Below are 20911 nucleotides of genomic sequence, written 5' to 3' on the forward strand. Positions count from 1 at the left end.
CAAGGAGCTGATGATGTAATGCAAAGCTTTGCCTGTTCAACTACAAAAACCACAATGCCTTGCGAGACTCATGCATGACAGAAAGCTCGGTGACGCATAGGAGGGAGCTCACCTCCCTCCCCATCAGAGGGGAGGCTGGCCCCTCCCATCTCGGAGTAGGAAGCGCCATTTTTAAATTACTCAGGAAAAATTCTCTCACATCAGAAAGCTGGAATACAACTGGAAACAAGGTTTTGCATTCTCCACAGATGAAAATGAAGCAAAACAGTTAAGAGAGCAGTTTTTGGCAACTTACGGCTTTTTGCAGGCTGAAGAGAACGTGTGGAGCTCGGAGACGATACAGAACAAAGCCCACGTGGTGCGATCTGGGCTATACTGTCCTTTGCAAGTACAGATTCGTGTCCTATGTCTCATTTTGTGCTGTCTTTCTTTCCTGTGCCAACTCTGGGATTGTGTGCAATGCAGCGAGAGGCAGCGGGAGGGGAAGTGGCAATCCTAACGCAGCGAAAAAAAAACAGCAGCGGGCGGGAGTGGCGTGGGGCGGTCGGGCAGCAGTCCTCAAAAGCGGCGAGAGCTGGAGCCACAGCGGTGGTGGCCAGGGCTGAGGGGGTAAAGAGGCGGCAGCAGCTTCCCACAGAGACCAGAGCCGGACCCGCAACGCCAGCTCCGGGCCGGCGAGAACTAGCGGCAGGAACGAGGGGAAAGCCAGCAGTTGTGTGCGACTTCTAAAGGTGTCCCCCCCCAGGGTGGCTTGCAGTGGGGGGCTGCGGCGGCAGGAGCAGGAGCCGATTGCGGCTAGCATGGAAAACCACACCAGTCCCTTCGGTTTTTACGTTCCGCCACGTGTCCTTTGCAAGTTTCCTCTTATTTCTAAGTTCATACCAGATGTTCTTTCTAATGGCTTCCCACATAAATAACGTGGGCGGGCTTTGGAAAAAGCCTTGCTCTTTAGTCCATACAACGAGTTTTTTAAAGAATTTTTTGCTGACTGCCTCATTTTGCTTAGCTAGTATACCCAGCAAAAGCTATATCGCAGCAGCCACCTCGGCACCCATTTTTTCAATAAGCCAAGATGTTTGATAGGAGGGGGAGAGCGACTCCCACTTTTGCTTACCACAGACCTTTCACTTCTTTCTGCTGGCAGCCTCTCCTATCCCGCCTCTCCAGCTTCCACGACCGGCGTAGCCGCCAATCACAGCTCCCTCGTCCAGTCTCTGATATCGACCTGTGTGGATAATTTATCGCCACTTCTTTACCCGCATTCTCCACCAGATAAAGTAAAAAAATGTCATTTTTTTTTGAGCTCCCGAGGGTTTGGGCGCGAGAGTCAAAGACGTGTCCTTCATAGAAGTATCATCAGTGCTCTGATTTATTGTTTATATTACACACACACATATCGCATACTTTCTGAGTCCAGGAATAGTACAGGAATATAATTGGTTAATGGCTAGGGTGTGCTTGCTTTACCACACAACTTGATTGGTACTTTTCTCAAAGCTATGCCCTTCTGTATCAATGTGTTTACCTGCTTCTCCTAACAGCTGCTGCATTCTTTCTATTGCTTACTGCTCTTCTTGAAGCAGGCTTAAAGATGCAGGGGCCCTGTTTCCCTTTCCATGGGCTGGGTTGTGCACATAAACTTCTAAGTTCAAATTTTTCCCCACATATTTATATGATTTTTATTCCCCCCCTTTACAGAATTTAAGTTCAGCTTCTAATTTCTCCAATAGGTCCCAACCCTGTAAAGGTTTAGAAGAGTTTGGCATAGAGAGAAATTGGTGAGTTACCCAATGTTTTCCTAATTTGAATGGTAAAGGTTAAAGAATGGTTTTGTTTCGGTTACCCCTATGGCACCAACCACCCTTATAATATCTTGACTCAGTTTCCCTTCCAAAGTATTTATTACAGAATATGTCGCTCCTGTGTCCACCAAAAACTTAACATTGTCTTTTCCCACATTTCCCAACCAGAGATTTGTCTGGGGGAGAATCCTCTGGTCCCCTTCAGTCCTCATCCACATGCAGTTGGGGAACCAGGTCTGGAAATTTGTTCGAAAATTTCTTTTTCTTCATGAGTGGGCTGTCTTTTCTCCAGTGCCCTTCCTTTTTACAAAAAGCACATTGACTCCATTCCAAAGGGATTGATGCCTTAGAAGTCTGTGAAAAAGACTCCAAGCCAAATTTTGGTAGGAGATAAGATAAAAGGGTAGTTACTTTAATGAGCACCCAGGCTCGCCCAGGAATACAGCGACGTGCACGTGGGCAAGCTTTAATTTCCATAGTTTTTATAATATGATCCATCCAATCATCACTTTACACATTTCCAGTTCCACCTCTGTCCCGCCCCAGTCCCACCCCCCCCCGGAATTGGGTCTGGGGTTGATGAGACCCCCGCTTCATCAATCCTCCTCTTCCTCGGGCTCCTGGAGTTTTTCCAGTGTTCTTTCTTCTGGGTCACTCTGCCCTGTGTTTATGTCTTCTTCTGATACCCTTCAATCTTGTACCTTGAAAAAGAGACTGAACAGCTGTGGAATTTGAGCTCCTTCTTCTGGGACAAGGAGTAGCGATAGAAAGACATTAAACTTAAGCTGCTGGAAATATTAACCCACTAAAAATCTACTTTGCTACATCTACTGTGTTCCTAAAATCTATAAAATGTGAAAATTAAAAATCAAAAATTCTTCCTGCATCAGGATAGAAGTAGTCTTCTTAGGTGACATAAGTGCCATTTTCTTGTTGACCCTCTTATCATGCTGTGGTTTTCATTTATGACACTTGCATCCATGATGAAGCTCATCTGTATCTTCCTTTTCTTTGGAATCCCTATTTCTAAACACGGTCCCAGCTTCATCCAAGTATTTACCTATATCTGTCTTTTCATTCAATTTTGCAGTTTTTTCCTTATGTCATCAGCAGACTGTCCTACGTACAGAAAGATCAGATGTGATTTCCCTTCATCTGACTCAAGGTCCACATTGGTGTATTTGATGATAGCTTCTCGTAACCTATTGAGATAGTCCATCAGGGATTCATTTTTATCTTGTTTTATGGTAGATATTTTTGACCAATTCGTTTCTTTAGGAATAGCATGTCATAGACCATACATGATCCATTTCTAATAATTTTTTAACTTTTCCTGATTGGCTGAGTCATTGGGTTCCCATTTAGGGTCTCGTAGAGGGAAAATGCCATCAATATTCCTGTGAATCTGATCAGATGTTATTTGTGCATCAATCGCAGCTTGAGCAGCTCTCAACACCATCTCTTTACCTGTTTTATCAAGTAACGTTTCTAATATAGTCTCCAAGTCACACTAGTCTGGATTTTGTGATTTGACAGTCCTTTCTACAAAATTAGCCACCTATTCTGTATTAGCTCTGTCCTCCCCAACTGAGGCCTTCCATTGCTGCAATTCAGTAAGAGAGAAGGGCACTTGTATTAAAACCGGACCTTGATTACTCATGGCTTCTCTTATGGGGGCTTGTATAGCAGGATCAGGCTCTTTCATTTTTATTCTTATATGTGAAGCAACAGGACTGCCGGCTGCCATAGCCTCACTTGCCCTCTTTCCCCTTCTCTTTCCAGTTGTTATAGGTATTTCCTTAAGTTTCCCTTTTTACAACCGTGGTTGTAGTAATAGGGGTGGGTTGCTCCCCAGAGCTAATGTCTGATTCATCCCCTGTAGAGGAATCTGAGTCTTTGCCTTCAATGACTCTTTTTTGCAATGAGGAAGCGTTAAGGGGGAAGCCCCCTCTTCTCCCTCCTTGCAACAGCTGAAAGTCCCTTCTTCCCCAAGGGACTGGAAATATTCCCCTGAGATGGGAGCGTGGACAGGCCTGGATCCCCAAGAGAGGAGTGAGTTGGGAAGGCAGGAGCTGCAGAGCATTGCATTACCCTCCCTCCCGGGACACGGAGACCAGAATGCACAGCTTAGGCGCCAGGGACTGTGGGCACAGCCCGCCCAGTCATGGCGGATCTGGGAACAGCGGCACCAACAGCGATCGGAGCTCTGCCCTGAGCCGCCGCAGCCGCAGCTCTGCCTGCAGTCACTGACGGACTGAGGGCCGGGAGGATGGGGGCACCCGCAGCAGCCACAGCCCCTCCCCTCCTCGTGGCAGAAAATCTCCGACCCCTCCCCTGGTAACTGTGTAAGTTTCGCCTGTCCTTGTGGATGTAACATAAACTGTCCCTGCTCCTTGCCCTGCTGTATAAGGGGGTCAACACCAAGCCTTGCGCTACACCCCCTCCTGGGACAATGAGAGCAGAATGCAGAGCATAGGCACTAGGAGCTGTGGGCACGGCCTCCCCATCATGGCGGGTCCAGGAATGGCTGTGCCAACAGCGATCAGGGCTCTGTCCCTGGCCGTGGCAGCCCCGCCCACAACCACCAAAAGATGGAGGGCCTGGAGGATAGGGGCAGCTCCCACAGCAGCCATAGCCCCTCCCCTGCTCGCGGCAGCCTCCCCATCCACAGTTGGGATTAGGGAGAAATCCTTCCCTCCCTCCACCGGTAACTGTGTAAGTTATGCCTGTCCCTGTGGATGTAACATAAACTGCCCCTGCTCCTGGCCCTGCTGTAAAAGGGTGATGCCAAAGGGGTTTTTGTTCTGATTTTCACATTTTGTAGATTTTAGGAACACAGTAGTTGTAGATTTTTAGAGGGTTAATATTTCTAACAGTTTAAGTTTAATGCCTTTCTATCACTACCCCTGTCCCAGAACAGGGAGCTCAAATTCCTTTAGTTAATTAATCTTGTTTAGACTCCTTTCCAAGGTAAAGAGCTGAAGGATATCAGAAGGCCTACAGAATGAAACATAAACATAGGTCAGAGTGACCCAAAAGCCAGAACTGAATGAACTCCAAGAGACCTTTGTGTGCCCGAGGAAGAAGAGTTGATGAAGACAGAGGGTCTTAACGACCCCAGACCCAATTCCAGGGGTTGGACCAGGGGTGGGACTGGGGCTGGACTGAGAAATGTGTAAAGCAATGATTGGAGGGATCTTATTATAAAAGCCATGGAAACAAGAACTGAGGCACATGCATGTCATCCTGTATTCCTGTGGGCTGTAGGCCCTGTGTTATTAAAGGACCTTTACTTTTTATCTTACCCTACACTAACGTGGTTCGAAGTCCTGTTTTTGGGGGGAAGGGTCATTCACGGCATCAAGGGAGTCGACACCAAGCCTCCCCCACTGCAATGGGATAAAAAGAGACTGCATTGCTCTCAGGGACAAGCCCTATGGCAGCTGCACAAACAGCCATGGCCCCCATGCTGTCCGTTGGAGTCACAGCAGCGCCCCCCCCCGGTAAAGTGCAAACAGGTATTCTGCTGGAAAATGGAGTCATCCCGCCTCTGCCCCCGCTGCTTCTCTCCCTGCCCAGCCGCGAATGGCTGTGTCAATGGCAGAGGCGGGGGGAGGGAAGGGAGGGAGTCTTCCATTTGTACCCCCCCACTGCCTGCTGCAGTCCTGGTGCTGGTCGCAGCCTGTGCCCCCCCCCTCCTTCAATATGGGAGAGGCTGACTGCCAGCTCTAGCCCCTGGCACCAGGGGCGGCGCTGATGATAGGGGCGGCACCACTGGTGGAAGAGGCAGTACCAGTCCCTGTGACTCTACCCATGCCCCCTACAGCCCCACCTACCTCTGCTCCATCCCCCACAGCTCCTTACGCAGCCCCCCCCCCCAGCTCTTGTGCCTGGAGAGGGGTCTCCAACTCAGGGGCAACCAATAAATCCAAATCATCACTCAATTCTATTGCCCAGATTTCAGTAATAGGGAACTTTTTAAAATGTTTCTTTTTACCTTTTTCTAATATCATAACTGAAAGTTCTATGGGTATTTTCTCGGGCTCAGCCTTGGATGTTTTCTGAGACCCACTGCCCTTTCTCAAATCTGGACGGTCTATAAGGAGGAGACATAACTCCGCATATCTGGTCTCCCTCCACCATTCTTCCTTTTGTAAGGACGACAAGAGCTGTAACACTATTTTGCTTTGCAAAGATACATGCTTTGGCCAAATTTCTCCTTTTCTCTTAGTGTAGACTCGCCAAAGGTGTGTACTTAGTCTGATTAACTCCTGCTTTTTAAGTTCACCTAAGTGATATCAGTGCCTTAATACTAGCCCTAGGGGAGAATTTTTAGAGATTTCCTGTTCTGTTGACTGCTAAGCACCCATGTTTTCAAGTAAAAAGTACAACCACAACGATAACAAACAACAACGCATAACCCTTAGGTTACTAATGATGCCTTGAGAGACCGCAGAAACAGGACTCTGAGCCAACTTAGTATATTAGATAAGATAAAAAGGGTAGGTCCTTTAATGTCCAGGCCTAGGGCCTTCAGGAATACGTATCAATGCTCATGCCCCAAACCCTGGTTTCATGGGTTTTATAATAATGTCCATCCAATCCCTGTTCACCTTTCCCCTAGTCCTGCCCTGTCCCGCCCTGGCACACCCCATCAGGAATTGAGTCTGGCGGTGTCTGGGACCCTCTGTTCATCATCCTCCGTCTTCCTCATAGCACGCAGGGATCTTGGAGGCCTTCCAGTGTTCTGGGTTTTGAGGTCACTTTGCCAATGTTTATGTCTCATGGCGCAGGCTTTGAGATGTTTTTCAGCCTTCTACCTTTAAAAGAAGTCTAAACAGCTAAAGGAATCTTGAGGGGTTGATATGGAATAAGGGTTAGTATGCATAAACATTGAACTTAAACTGCTAGAAATACTAATACACTAAAATGTACATTTCACTACAATTACTTCTAAAATCTATAAAATTAAAAAAATCAAAAAACCCTTAGGCATCTGTCGGACTCAGCCTCCTAGGCTTGCATCCTCCATGCTCCTTCCCCCTCTCTGTGTGTCTTTTTCCCTGAGGTTTTTCTACACCCCTTCCCTGCCCTGCTCCTTTGCCATCCCTGCCTTCCTAACCCTGCCCCCAGATGTGCTGTCCCATCCCCTCCAAACCCCGTCCCTATCGGGACCTCTATAAACAGACCACAGCCGGAAATAAATCACTTTCGATATGTCCCCCCAAACTGTGTGTGTGTGATTTCTCTCGGGAGCGACCCCTAATCTTGGTCCCGAGAGATGGCGCTCGAACAGCGACTTGGAACAGGCATTCTTCTATGAAGAAAACTTTTTCAAGATCCAAGAGCTCGGACGACGGAGCGAGGCTGGCTCTGCGTACCCACGGGACCCCCATGATCAAGCGGCGAGTAGCAAGAAGAATAGACCCATGGCTCAGGTGGTTCTGCGATCAGAGGAAAAACCCTACCGCCCTCTCCACCCTGAAATTTTGGAAATAGGTTCTCATTTCTCGACAAAAGAGCCAGAGGGCTACAGCAGGCTTAAAAACATCGTCCTTAGCCGCGGCCATCCTCTCGAAAAAGCCTCTTTAAAACCACTAGCTAAGTGGATTGCAAAGACCAGCTATACTGTCCCACGAAAAATTACACTCTCTGGGACAAACTTGGCTTTAAGCTCTGGCGGTCATCTCAGGCTGGCGAACGGCTGGCTGCTGAAGCCACCTTAGCTTGGAGAGCTATTTTAACAATCTTGCATGAAGAACAAAAGGAAGGGAAAGATACTAGACGCAGTCGCGGCTCGGAATCCCCCTTGGGAGAAAGAAAAAGGAGAGAAAACACCCCTTCTCCATCACCCCACGTGGCCAGGGCCGGCACCAGCTCCCGGGAGGGGTTCGTACAAAGCCAAAAGGGCTACCGTTCCCTCCAGAAGGACTCTCCTCCCCCCCCCGCCACATGGCGCGCGGGAGCCGCGGTACCAGTGGTGACCCTCAAGAGGACACCGCGTGTCCATCCTCGTGGCGAGCCGGAAGCCCCCGACCCTGGGAAACAAAAGCAGCGCTGCGTCTCCCGGCTCTTCCGCCCCCGGGGCGCCGCAGCAAAGCCGAGCCGGGACTCCCCCGGCCCCCGCGCGGCCGCTCGGATTTCCCCTCCCCCCTCCGGGAGGACGGAACCTCTGACAGCTCCTCGAACTATGGCGACGGGACTTCTTTCTCTTCTGAGGAGGACAGCCCTCACCCCCGGGGACGCGGCAGCCCGGATTTGTCCCCTTCCCCGCGGCGCGCGGGAACTACATACCCCTGCGGCAGTCCGGCAGCGCCCAGCCTCGGGGAGGCACGGCAGCCCCGCTCCCCGGGGCGCCTCCGCGCTGCGCCACGCCCCCGAAACGAGCCGGAGCGACCCGAGCTCGCCGCAGCCCGGCGGCGCCTGGCCCCAGGAAGGCGCGGCGCCCCCGCTCCCCGAGCCCTAGCGCCGCTGCTCCGGGGCTGGCCCGCACCCTGCATGCCCCCCCCCCCCCCCCCCCCGGGGCTGGCCCCGCCTTAGAAAATATCTTAAACATCTGGAAATAGCAAGTTGAGAGCTGGGTACAAAGTTACTGCTATAACACCTTGCGAAAAAAAGCGGTATGCTTTCACTGCAAAGTAGCTGGCCATTTAGAGAGACTGCCCACTTAAAAAGAAAATACCTGTGACACCACCTAGCCCATGTCCGAAATGTCGAAAAGGCTTTCATTGGTCTCACATTATCACATTATTTGATAAAGAGGGAAAGCCTTTGTTCCCTAGGGCTGCTGTAAGGCAGGCTTTAGCCACTGGATCCCTCAATTGCAGCCCAGCTTAAACCTTTTCTTTGTTTCCCCTGGTACTATATTTGTTGTGTTTGTGTTTTTATTTTAACCACTGCCTGCTTTGAGTATGTGTTTTTCAGTCTGGACTGTCAACATGAGAGCCTCGTCATCCTGCTCTACCTTCTCCTGCACCAGCTCCTGAAACAAAATGTTTAGTTTTATGTTAAAAAGTTTTCCCCCCCTCTTTTAAAAAAAATTTTAGTGTTATTTATAGTCTGACACCTTCACATAGAAAACAGGAAAAGGGGAAATGTCCCCTCCAAACCCCGTCCCTATTGGGACCTTTATAAACAGACCACAGCCGGAAATAAATCGCTTTCAATATGTCCCCCCAAACTGTGCGTGTGTGATTTCTCTTGGGAGTGACCCCCAATCTTGGTCCCGATAGGGGCGGGGTTTGGAGGGGATGGGACAGCACATCTGGGGGCAGGGTTAGGAAGGCAGGGATGGCAAAGGAGCAGGGCAGGGAAGGCGTGTAGAAAAACCTCAGGGAAAAGACAGAGAGGGGGAAGGAGCATGGAGGATGCAAGCCTAGGAGGCTGAGTCCAACAGGCATCACTAACCCCGAGCATAGTACCATGGCACATGGCACCAGCAACCCTATGCACAGTCTGCTTAAGGCTATTGGAGAGGAGGCCTCCCTCCCCCCCCTTCCCAACACTGCGTAACTACTCTGAGAGACATGCCAAAAAGTCTCCTGTGGTGATGTAGTGAGACTCTTGACTGCCAACAAGTAATCTGTTTTATTGTGGAAATGCAGGCACATTTATAACCTTCCTCACATCTGGGTACATTAGCATAATCATGTGTCCCATCCCTACCAATCAGTCCCAAGGTGGTCTGGTAGGCATGGAAGCAGCATGGCCAGTTCTCCTTCAGGTCTGCCACAACAGTTTTTGAAGAGTTTAAATTCCCTCTAGATGATAAAGATACCATATTCTTGCTGACGTTTTTGCTATTTCTATTCACTACAATCCACTCAGTATTCAGAGATAGGCTGAGGTTTTCTTGGGTAACTACCCCAAGATCTGCTACAGATGCTAGAGATGCTGCCCAGAAGTCTCCCCCAGAGAATAGGGATGCTTTCCAGAAACCTGCCCCAGGGGCTGGGGACACAGCCCCATAGCCTACTTCAGACATGAACCACCCTCATTGCATGGGCCTGTGGGAAGAGATAGGCCAAGTGTTGAAGGAATATTATGCCCCAGTAGTTTGGAAGCTTCCCTCTGACAAAACACAGACCCCTAGTAAGATTGCAGAGTGCTTGAAAGAAATTCGCTCTATCAATTCCCGAGAGGGATGATCCCTCCGGATTGGCTAAGAGATTTGCAGGATTTGTGAAAGCATTGGATCCTGATTGGGACAATATACATTTAAGGTTAGTTGGCCTGACAGGTACAAAACAATAATTAGTTCTAAAAACAGCCTGGACTCATGTTGAGGCTCAGATAACTGCTGGAACTATCACAGGAAATCCAGATGACTATGTGCCTAAAAATCGACCACATTGGAATTATAATGTCCCAGGCGATTACAAAAAAATAAAACAGTACCAATCATGGGTAAAGTTTGATTTAGAAAATGCAATGCCAAAATCAGTAAATTGGAGAGCCCTGTACCATGTAAAACAAAAGGCAACAGAGACACCTACCAAATTCTTGAATGCTTTAAGAGAAGCCATGCAAAAATACACTATTTTGGATCCCTCGTCTCCAGAGGGAAAGAAGCAATTGGTGTCTCTGTTTCTGGGCCATTGTGATGGGTTTGATCCATGGCTTCCTCAGTAACCAGGACTAACTAAGGAAATAGACATTACATAAGTATTCCACATGTGTTTTCCACATAACAGAGGAGGAGGGGAGATAGGAAGGGGTGGTAGGCTTCCTTTTTCCGGGAGCTGGGGGTAGCAGGAGGAGCCTGGACGGGCTGTTCTGTTGCTGTTGGTTTTCCTAGCCCGGGACGTGGTGAGATTGTATCATGCCTGTTCTCCTTTCCTGAAGTCTTTAATTTTATTTGTCTGTTTCATTTGGTTTGGTTTGGTTTTGTTTCTCCCTATTTCTGGTTAACCAGTCCTTTTTTCCCTTTTCCCCTGGGGGTGGGGCCCCACGTAGTGTGTACACGTGGCAGTCCAGGAGGCAGTCCGGGGTTGGTAAAAAACTAGGCCAACCTGAGACAGCCAGTCTTCAGATTCATCATGGCTAGGCTTCGCGAACGAAGATTTGAGAAGGGCACTACCCACGCTTGCTGCAAGCGTGCTTCTGGCTAAAAAGGCCGATACGGGATAGGCAGGTCCGGTCACAAAAGGCACAGCGGAACGTCTCCCTGGGTGACATTGGCAAGGAACGGTTCTTTCTGCGTTGTCTTTTCTCCTCCAGACTGACTCTCCGTGCATTCTCAAAGGAAGCAGCAGCGTTGTGAATGGTGTGTCTCCATGAATCCCGATTGGAGGCCAGAGTGGACCATTGGTGGCAGTCAATATGGCCAAGGCTGAGGTGTTGTTTCAGGGAGTCCTTGTATCTCTTCTTCGGGGCTCCTCTCTTGCGGCAGCCGGTGGCGAGTTCACCATAGAGCACAATCTTCAGGAGGCGGTGGGTGATCCTCCATCCTGGAGACATGCCCTGCCCAGCGCAGCTGCGTTCTCATCAGCATGGCCTAGATACTGCTGACCCCTGCCTGTTTAAGAACAGACACATTGGTCACGTAATCAGACCAGTGGATGTTTAGGATTGAACGAAGGCAGCGCTGATGTAAGCGTTCGAGAAGCCGCAGGTGGTGGCGGTAGATGACCCATGATTCAGACCCATATAAAAGAGTAGACAGTACAATGGCTCTGTAGACACTGATCTTTGTACTTTTCTTCAGGTGTTTATTGGACCAGACTCTTTTATGGAGTTTTCCGAAGGCTTTGTATGCCTTTGCTAGCCTGTTGTCTATTTCTTTGTCGATCTTACCGTCTGAGGAAATGATACTTCCCAGATAGGTGAACTGCTGGACTGACTTAAGCTCTGAATTGCCTATGGTGATGTGAGGATGATGGAAGACTTCTTGAGGTGCAGGTTGGTAGAGAACTTCCGTCTTCCTCAAGCTGACTTCCAGCCCAAAAAGCTCAGCAGCCTCTGCAAAGCAGGATGTTAAGCGCTGCAGAGCTGCTTCTGTGTGAGCAACGAGGGCGGCATCATCAGCAAAAAGCAGCTCGCGGACAAGGTGATTCAGGGTGATTATATTAGAAAGAAATTACAAACATTGAAAGATGAAGATCAGAGAGAATTGGACAAGCTAATAGAAGAAGCTTGGAGAGTTTATTGAAACAGGGAGACAGTGGAAAAAAGGAAATTAGGCAGGGCAATAGCCACTGTCACTGTAGCAGCCCTTGGGCAAGGGGCCAGAGGAGCGCGTAGAGGGAGGGGGGGATTCCCTGGGGTAGAGGAAGAAGACCAACCCGTCTGGGTAAGCCAGGAGTAAATCAGCTACCCCAAAACAGGTTAGAAGCAAATCAGTGTGCTTACTGTAAAGAAATAGGGCATTGGAAAAGAGATTGTCCTAAGGCAAAGAAAGAGGGATTTCAACAGCTACCCTATGCAGAAGCAGAACTTACAAGTGAGTGACAAACATCAGAGGATCTAACCCCAGCAGATCCACTGGTTATAATAGAGCTGGGGAAAGATAAACAAAAAGTTGACTTCTTGATAGATACAGGAGCCACATTCTCAGTGTTAAATCAAGATGTATATTCGATACTAAATCAAAAGTTCTTGCCAGTAGATGAAGATTTTGTCAATGTAGCTGGGGAATCTGGTCAGCTGGAAAAAATGTACTTTTTAAAACCAATAAGGTATCAAATAGGAAAACAAGTGGGGATACACAAATTTTTATACATGCCAGAATCTCCAAAACCACTGTTAGGTCAAGATTTGCTAGAACAATTAGGAGCCAAAATAACTTTTAAACAAGAAAACATTGAATTTAAAGTAGTAGAAAACCAAACGATTGAAATACTAAGTCTGTCATTATCTCAACCTGAAGTAAAAGGTAAAATAGCACAAGAGGTTTTTGAACCAAGTATACCCAGGTGTATGGGCATCTGGAGTTCCAGGTAAAGCCAAAAATGCAGAACCAGTAGAAATAAAATTTAAGCCAGGAGCTAAACCTATTAGGGTCAAACAATACCCTTTGAAGTTGGAAGATCGAATAGGAATAAAAGAAGTAATTGACAATTTTCTAAAATTTGAATTGTTAATAGAATGTGAATCAGAATACAAGACTCCAGTTCTGCCCGTCAAGAAACCGGATGGCAAAAGCTATAGGTTAGTACAAGATTTAAGAGCAATGAACAAGATTGTGGAAGATTTTCACGGAGTAGTAGCAAACCCCTACACATCGCTAATTAAAAGACAATCAAGTGTGGTTTACCGTACTAGATCTAAAAGATGCCTTTTTCTGCCTAGCCCTAGCCAAAAAGAGTCAAAAGCTTTTTGCTTTTGAATGGGAAAATCCTGATACAGGACAAAGAACTCAGCTTGCCTGGACGGTTCTCCCACAGGGGTTCAAAAATAGCCCCACAATCTTTGGAAATCAATTAGTCTGGTGTCCTACTTCAGCAAGAGGGACCAGTTAACACTGTGTGTGGGGTGATCAAAGCTGTGTATTCTACCCCCTCTATTCATTCCCCAAGGACAATGGACCATTAGCAGCAGCTGCCCAGGGAGCCATTATCACCTTCACACTCAGCCTGAGGGGGCGGAGCTGCTAATGGGCCATCAACAGTTCAATACCCCCTGGCTCCCAGAGTTAATCACCCATTGTGTGAGTCCCCGCCCAGGGGGAGGGACTGGGTGCTCCCTGAGGGTACATAAGTGGTGGGTAAGAAGACCTTGGGAACTTCTCGTTGGATCCAGAGAAGCAGCAGGACCTCGACAGGAGGAGATCACCGGTCTCAGCCAGACTACAGCCCTCGCCTGCACCAACAGGTTTTTCATTTCCTTTTGCTCTGGATTTGGGGGAGCCACAGGGGGTCTCAGCACAAGGGCAAACAAACCCCCTTGGGTTTGTGCCCCAGGACACTGGGTTATACTGCTGGGGTTTTGTGAGTTGAAAGCAATTTCCCTTTTGTGTCAGTGTATGTATTGTAATATTATTATTAAATTTTAGCTCTGACTTATGAACTCACCACGAGAGAGATTATTTCCCCTGCTGGTTCGCCTTATACCAGCACATCTGGGATCTCAAGAAATGGGACCCTCCAACACTGGGCAAGTCTTTGCTGCAGTACGTGGATGACCTCCTCATAGCCACAGAGACAGAAGAATACTGTGTGCAATGGAGGGTGAGTCTGCTTAACTTTTTGGGACTTAATGGGTATCAAGTGTATCAACAGAATGCACAGGTGATCCAGTCTCGGGTTACCTACCTTGGATACAAGATCTCAGGTGGGCAGCAAGAGCTGGGAAGAGAACAAAAAGAAGCCATCTGCCGGACCTCAAGGCCTGAAACAGTAAAAGAACTCAGAACCTTTTTAGGTATGACAGGATGGTGTAGACTGGATTTATAGTTATGGCTTACTGGCTAAGCCACTGTATGAACTGATATAAGAAAGCACAAAACAGCTGTCTTGAACTGTGGAGGCAAAGAAAGTGTTCAAACAGCTCAAAAAGAAACTCATGAGTGCCCTAGCCCTTGGCCTTCCCCATGTGTCTAAGCCATTCTGGCTGTTCTCCCATGAAAGAAAGGGCATCACATTGGGAGTGCTAGCACAGCAGTTGGGACCACATAGAAGAGCAGTTGCTTACTTCTCCAAACAACTGGATGAGGTAAGCAAAGGCTGGCCTGGATGCCTGCAAGCCATTGCTGCAGTTGTTCCCAACATCCGAAAAGCCTGCAAATTCACCAGGGGTCAGACAGTGATTGGGCTAGTTTCCCATGCAGTCTCTGCTGTGTTGGAGCAGAAGGGAAGTCATTCTGTGCACAGGTAGTCCAACAAGTTAGAAAAGCCTTGGGGATAGATTGGCAGCTGCATACTCTCTATCATCCCCAGGCCAGTGGGCAAGTAGAGAAGATGAATCATTTAATTAAACAACAGTTAGCAAAAATTGGCAAAGCAGCTAACCTGCATTGGAATCAAGCATTACCACTTGCCCTGCTCAGGATTATAGTCAAACAAAGATCTCAAGAACATCTAAGTTAATTTGAAATGTTGTATGGAAGGCCTCACCAGACTCAGTATAGGGGAGAAGATGTTAGCCAAGTAGAAGAATACTTAAGGCAGTACATAATAGCCTTGGGAAAATAGTTCAATAAAATAAATAAGAGAAGTTTTGGAACCAGAGCTAGAGGTCTAGATCATCCTGTTCATTGTTTTAAGCCTGGAGATTGGGTATATGTTAAAGCTTTTTCAGGTCAGCCTCTGGAAGGAAAGTGGAGTGGACCCTACCAGATGCTACTGATGACCTTTACTGCAATCAAGATTCAAGAGTAGCCTGCCTGGATTCACTATTTGTGAGTGAAGAAAGCGCCTGAAAGAGCATGGATGTGATGCCTAAGGGGGTTTTGATTTTTTGATTTTTTGATTTTTATAGATTTTAGAAGTACTTGTAACTGTAGTAAAAGGCAAATTTAATGTGCTAATATTTCTAACAGCTTAAGTTCAATGTTTATACATGCCAACCTCTGCCACATACCAGTAGCTCAAATTCTTTTAGTTGTTTAGTCTTGTTTCCGAGGTAGAAAGCTGAAGAATATCAGAAAGGCCTGCATATAGAAAAAGGTCGATGGAGCCCTGGAGTTCCGGCACCGGAGTCAAAGATTTCTCCTCACAGAGGTAATCATCAGTGCTCCAATTTATTGTTTATACACACAAACTTATATCTCATACTTCTAAAAGCACACGAATAATACAAGCGCATTATTGGCTAATAGCTAATGTCCATGCTTTACAACATGATTTGATTGGTCTTTGCTGGCTGCTGTTTACTGCAAGTCTGTTCCCTTTTGAAACTATCTCAAGGACACAGGCCTTGTTATTCTCTGCATAGACTGGGTTGGGCATACAGGCTTCTAACAGCAGGCTGTGGCCTGTGCTGTTCAAATTTCTTCCTACAAATCCCCTTTTTTCTTTTTGCACAACCCAGGCTTGGTTAACTGCTTTCAACAATAATCGTTTTATACAACTTAAAACATAGCTAAGCACAAGCAAGCAGATTAAAATGGTAACTAAACACATAACACGTTGCTTAAGTAAATTTTGTAGCCACTTGGTAATGCTTAACGATTCAAGCTAATCACTGAAGGGTGAACTTGTTAATTGTTGAAAACTTTTCTGTAGTTGCTTAAGGCTCTTATGTATAGATTGGGAATGATTAGATAGATTCATACAACACATTCTTTTAACGTTTCGGCATCTATGGCTTTGAGCTAACAGCAGGAAGTCTATGGCTGCCTTATTCTGCAAAAACTGCATTTTTGATGCTATCCACATTAGTGGTTAATTTTGAAAGGGTTTTTGGTGTTACGTTTAGTTCTTTTGCTGTTTAACAAGCCAATTGTTGAATTAACTTTAAAGATTTTGTGGTGACTTTTATTAAACATGTCTTAAACGGGTCTCTGGGTGTTGCCATAGAGAGACAAAAAGAATTTTTTTTAGTTTCGTTAGCAATAGTAACTCAAATGTTGCTATTAGGCTCTATTTTTTGGAAGGTTGTGGCTGTACTGGGGCTAACTAAGATCCACAACAAGCACATACAACAGCCAACCATTAAATCTTAGCTTTTTCAACTAAAAATTAAAAGCAGATGATATCATTAGCTTTTTCATACAGTCTTTCAGCTATTTTAAATCTGCATGAAAAGACACTGAATGATCTGACAAATTCATGCAGCACATGCATTCAATTCCTCAAAACTAAGGCCTTGAGCTAAAAGCTGTGCTAAAGGCAAAGAAAATCAAAAGAAACTCTATTTCTGCGATAATGCATACTTAATATTAACTACATCAGTGGTAAGACAAGGTATCTACATTCTACAGGTAGTTTTTTGGTCTTTAAAGATGCATTCATCGGTCATTTCAGACATCAGAGGATAGACAGACACACACAGTCATTTTGACAATTTTCTCTTTCTGTAATTGTGCTACAAAAATGGCAGCAGTAGCCTTTTGCAGGGCCCTTGCAGAAGACCACTTGCACCTGATGTTAACCACAGCACAATTGTCACAATCACAAAAAATCTACAATCTAGTTTTCACTATAGATAAAAACTTTTCCGTTATAATCCATCTATAGTTCATTTTGAAGCAATTTGTTTAGCTACCTTCATTTATCATTTACTCTATTATTCACTTTATTATTCACTCTATCATTCACTTTCACTTTTCTTCTCCCCTTTTTTTTGTAGGTTTTTTTCTATAATTTCTAAAACACATGCTTTTAAAATTCTTAACATTGATTATTTTGAACTAGTAACAGAAAGTTAATTGCTGTTCTATATTGCAATGTAGCAAGCTTAATACTATTTACTAAAAGTATTAGCTAACAGCGTAGTCAAAGCTATAAATGCAGAATCGTATTGAAAAAACTTAATTGCTACAGCATTATTTTATTCTACTTAGTTACTACTTTAACTTTTTACTGTTTTAACATTACTTTGCTAACTTAATATTTTAACTGTTTACTAAAGTAACATTTTTTAACTTCTTACTTAACTTATAATTTTTAACTGCTTACTTAACTTTTTAACTTTTGAACAAATTAAAAACTTTATTTTATTTACTTAATATTTTAATTTTATTAACCAATTAAAAACATTTTTGTAAGTAATGTCACCGGTGTATTAAAAAACTTAAAAATCTTAACAGAAATATAACAACACTACATAACATTATTTCTATAAACTGGTTATGTTGCATTAAGTCTTATAGTCATAAAACAGATCTTAACACTTCTAAGTTTTGTAATTTCAGTGTTACTTGTACATCTGCATTTTTCTATTTAAAATAACATATTTTAACTAATTTAATGCTATATAACTAAAACTATTATGTGCTTAAATTTACTTTGGCACTCCTAAAAAGAGCTCTTTGAAAATGCTCAACACTAACAAATGGGAACACATCAATTATTATTAGGTGTTATGAATTTTGAATTTCAGGGATCAAAGTAAAAGCTTTAATTAGCTACTTAAATGTTTTGCCAACTGATGTTGGTTCAGTCAGAGGAAACTTGTTCTTATTCAACGTTGATTTCGACCTGTAGAGACAAAAATAAAAATTTTTCTCCAAATTATTAAAAGCTTACAACACTTTATAACCATTCATTAAAAGCTAAATTCACAAAGAAATCAGTTCAACAGATTTTTTCTAGGCTTCTTTGTTGCCCTTTGAAATGCTGGAGAAAGATGCTGCACTCTGTCTTTGCATGATTTATTGTCGATCTGCAATCGAAAGGTACCGGGTACCTTTGTTCTGTTGTTTTAAAGGCAAGCTGGGCTGATGTTTGTTAAAGTCCATCTAGGCTGCCTGCTTTTTGTTACTCTGACACAGTTTGAGTCCATCACGTGCATGCCAGAACCACCACTCCCAGAGTTCCTTGCGAGACTACTACATCACCCATAAGCGTTTGCGAGAGTTGCGCATAACAGAAAGGTCGATGATGTCATGCGAGGGGGCTCACCTACTCCTCTTGGAGGGGGAGGATTGCCTTTCTTTTTTACTTCGGAGCAGAAGCGCCATTTTTAAATTGCGCAGCAAAAATTCTTTCGCATGGGAAAGCTGGTATACAGCTGAAAACAAGGTTGTGCAGCCTTTACAGATGAGGATGAAGCAAAACAGAGTTAAGAGAGCAGTTTTTGGCAACTTATGGCTTTTATGCAGGCTGAAAAGAACACGTGGTACACACGGTACACAACAAAGCCCACGTGGTGCGTGATGACCAGCAGCTGCATTCGGGGTTATACTGTCCCTTCGCAAGTACAGATTTTTCCTCAATTCCCGTTTTGTGCTGTTTTTCTTTCTTGTGCCAATTTTGGGAGTGCGTGCAATGCAGCGGCGATGGGCGGCCAGGGCTGAGGGGGGTAAAGAGGCAGCAGCAGCTTCCCAGAGATCAGAGCTGGATCCGTGCGGCGGCGGCCAGGACGGGCAGCGCGGCTGGGAGCGAGAAGTGCTGGCGGCGGCAGGACGCAGGGCGAGGGGGGGGGGGGCAGTGCCCTCGCAGCCGGAGCCACAATGGCGGCGACCCCGGGCCAGCGAGAGCCAGCGGCGGGAGTGGGGGGAGAGGCAAGGCGTCCGCCAGAGCCTGTGCACGACCTCCAAGGTGTCCCCCAGTGTGGCCCTTGCGGGGGGGGGGGGGGGGGGGGCAGCGGTGATGGGAGCCGTTCACAGCCAACGCAAAAAGGAAAAAAAACAAACTAGCAGTCCCTTCAGTTTGTATGTTCCGCAACGCGTTTCTTGCAAGTTTCTTCTTAATACTGAGTTTATACCAGAGGCTTTTCCTCGTGGCTTCCCGTGTAAACAACTTAAAACGCTGTAACACCGGGGAAAAAAAGTTTCTATTTTGTGTTTACTTTACGAGCTTCTCAAAAAGCTTCTCGCTGACTGCTTTACCTCACTCAGCGAGGATACCAAGCATGAGCCTTTTTGCAGCAGTCAATTCGGCCTCCATTTTTTAATCAGCCCAAAAGAGAGGGGGGAAGGACGCGACCCTTCCTTGACTACGGTCTCTGCTATCCGTAAGTCAGGCTCCTCTATCCCGCCTCTTCGTCGGTGCAGAAATGCTGCTACCGATCTGGGCCCCTCCAATCTGGGTCTCCCTTGTCGACTGCAGGGACAACTTTACACTGCTTTTGCCTGCGTTTCTCCACCGCTTATAGAAAAAAGTTGATGGAGCCCTGGAGTTCCGGCACCGGAGTCAAAGATTTCTCCTCACAGAGGTAATCATCAGTGCTCCAATTTATTGTTTATACACACAAACTTATATCTCATACTTCTAAAAGCATGCGAATAATACAAGCGCATTATTGGCTAATAGCTAATGTCCACGTGCCTCACAACACGATTTGATTGGTCTTTGCCGGCTGCTGTTTACTGCAAGCCTGTTCCCTTTTAAAACTATCTCAAGGACACAGGCCTTGTTATTCTCTGCCTAGACTGGGTTGGGCATACAGGCTTCTAACAGCAGGCTGTGGCCTGTGCTGTTCAAATTTCTTCCTACACCTGCAGAATGAGACATCAACATGAGCCAACAACCTTGGGTCTAAGAACACTGGAAAACCTCCAAGCCCTATGTGTGCTGAGTAAGAGGAAAATGATGAAGAGAGACCCCTGACTCAAATCCTGAAGAGCTGTGACCAGAAGCAGGATGGGGCTGGACCGAGAGATATGTGAACTGGGGACTGGGTAGACAATATTATAAAAACCATAGAAATCAGTGTTCGGGGCGCGCGTCAATATGTATTCCTGTGGGCCCTAGGCCTGATATTAAAGGACTTTCAGTTTTTATCTTATCCCACACTAACTTGGCTCAGAGTCCTGCTTTGTTGGGGTCTCTCACAGCATCAGATGTCAGAACCATTGGGACCAACTACCCTCAAGTTCTCTCAATGCTGATTTTTGGAACTTTGATAAGAAAAATGACTTTAAATCAGACTTTTACCCTATAACTGGTCATGGTCTCAAGCTTACTTTGGGTTCTCTGGTTTAAGGCTCAAGTATGTAAACAGCCATGCTCAAATAGACAAATATAATACATCTGCTGTAGTCCTACAGGGAGACTCAAAAATTCTGAAGGGATGGCAAAATCAAGACCATGTTGCAAGTATCCTGACTGGAATAGTTGGGACAGAAGTAAGAGTAGGATGTAGAGTGTTCAAACTGCCCTCACAAGAAAATTGGACACTTAAAACTAACATTACTATGTGGGATTCTCTGAACATAAACATCCCTCCTGTGTTGTACAGAAATACGGTTAGTCAGCCTGTCTGTGAATCTGATCAGTGTTGGTACCCCTTTATCTTAGAAAAACCAGTTTCTGTAGTCTATGATTGGTCATTCAAAGAAGGAAATATATCAAGGACATTTATAATAGATATTAAGACAAGTGCTCCAAAAACACAATCTCCCACAGTGCAAAAGTCTATTCCTTACATTTATAGCATTGGGCCTTATGTAGTCAAATATACAAGACAACAATTAAAGATGTTCAACCCAACATGGTCTCTTAAATGAGTAAAATTAAAAAGACAAAATAACATCTCTGCAGTTCAAGCATCCTGTTCACCTTTCC

The 20911-nt window shown here is 45.8% G+C and overlaps 1 long non-coding RNA gene across 1 annotated transcript; it reads left to right on the forward strand.

Annotated features, from left to right (window-relative positions):
• The first annotated feature begins 329 nt into the window (after window positions 1-329).
• On the forward strand, window positions 330-13813 carry LOC139683041 (uncharacterized). Its single transcript, XR_011699745.1, has 4 exons — window positions 330-358; window positions 1731-1778; window positions 12887-12950; window positions 13795-13813. It is a non-coding gene; the product is annotated as an uncharacterized lncRNA (long non-coding RNA).
• The last annotated feature ends 7098 nt before the right edge of the window (window positions 13814-20911 follow it).

The sequence above is a fragment of the Pithys albifrons genome, chromosome 26 (genome assembly GCF_047495875.1).
Source record: "Pithys albifrons albifrons isolate INPA30051 chromosome 26, PitAlb_v1, whole genome shotgun sequence".
NCBI classification, from domain to species: Eukaryota; Metazoa; Chordata; class Aves; order Passeriformes; family Thamnophilidae; genus Pithys; species Pithys albifrons.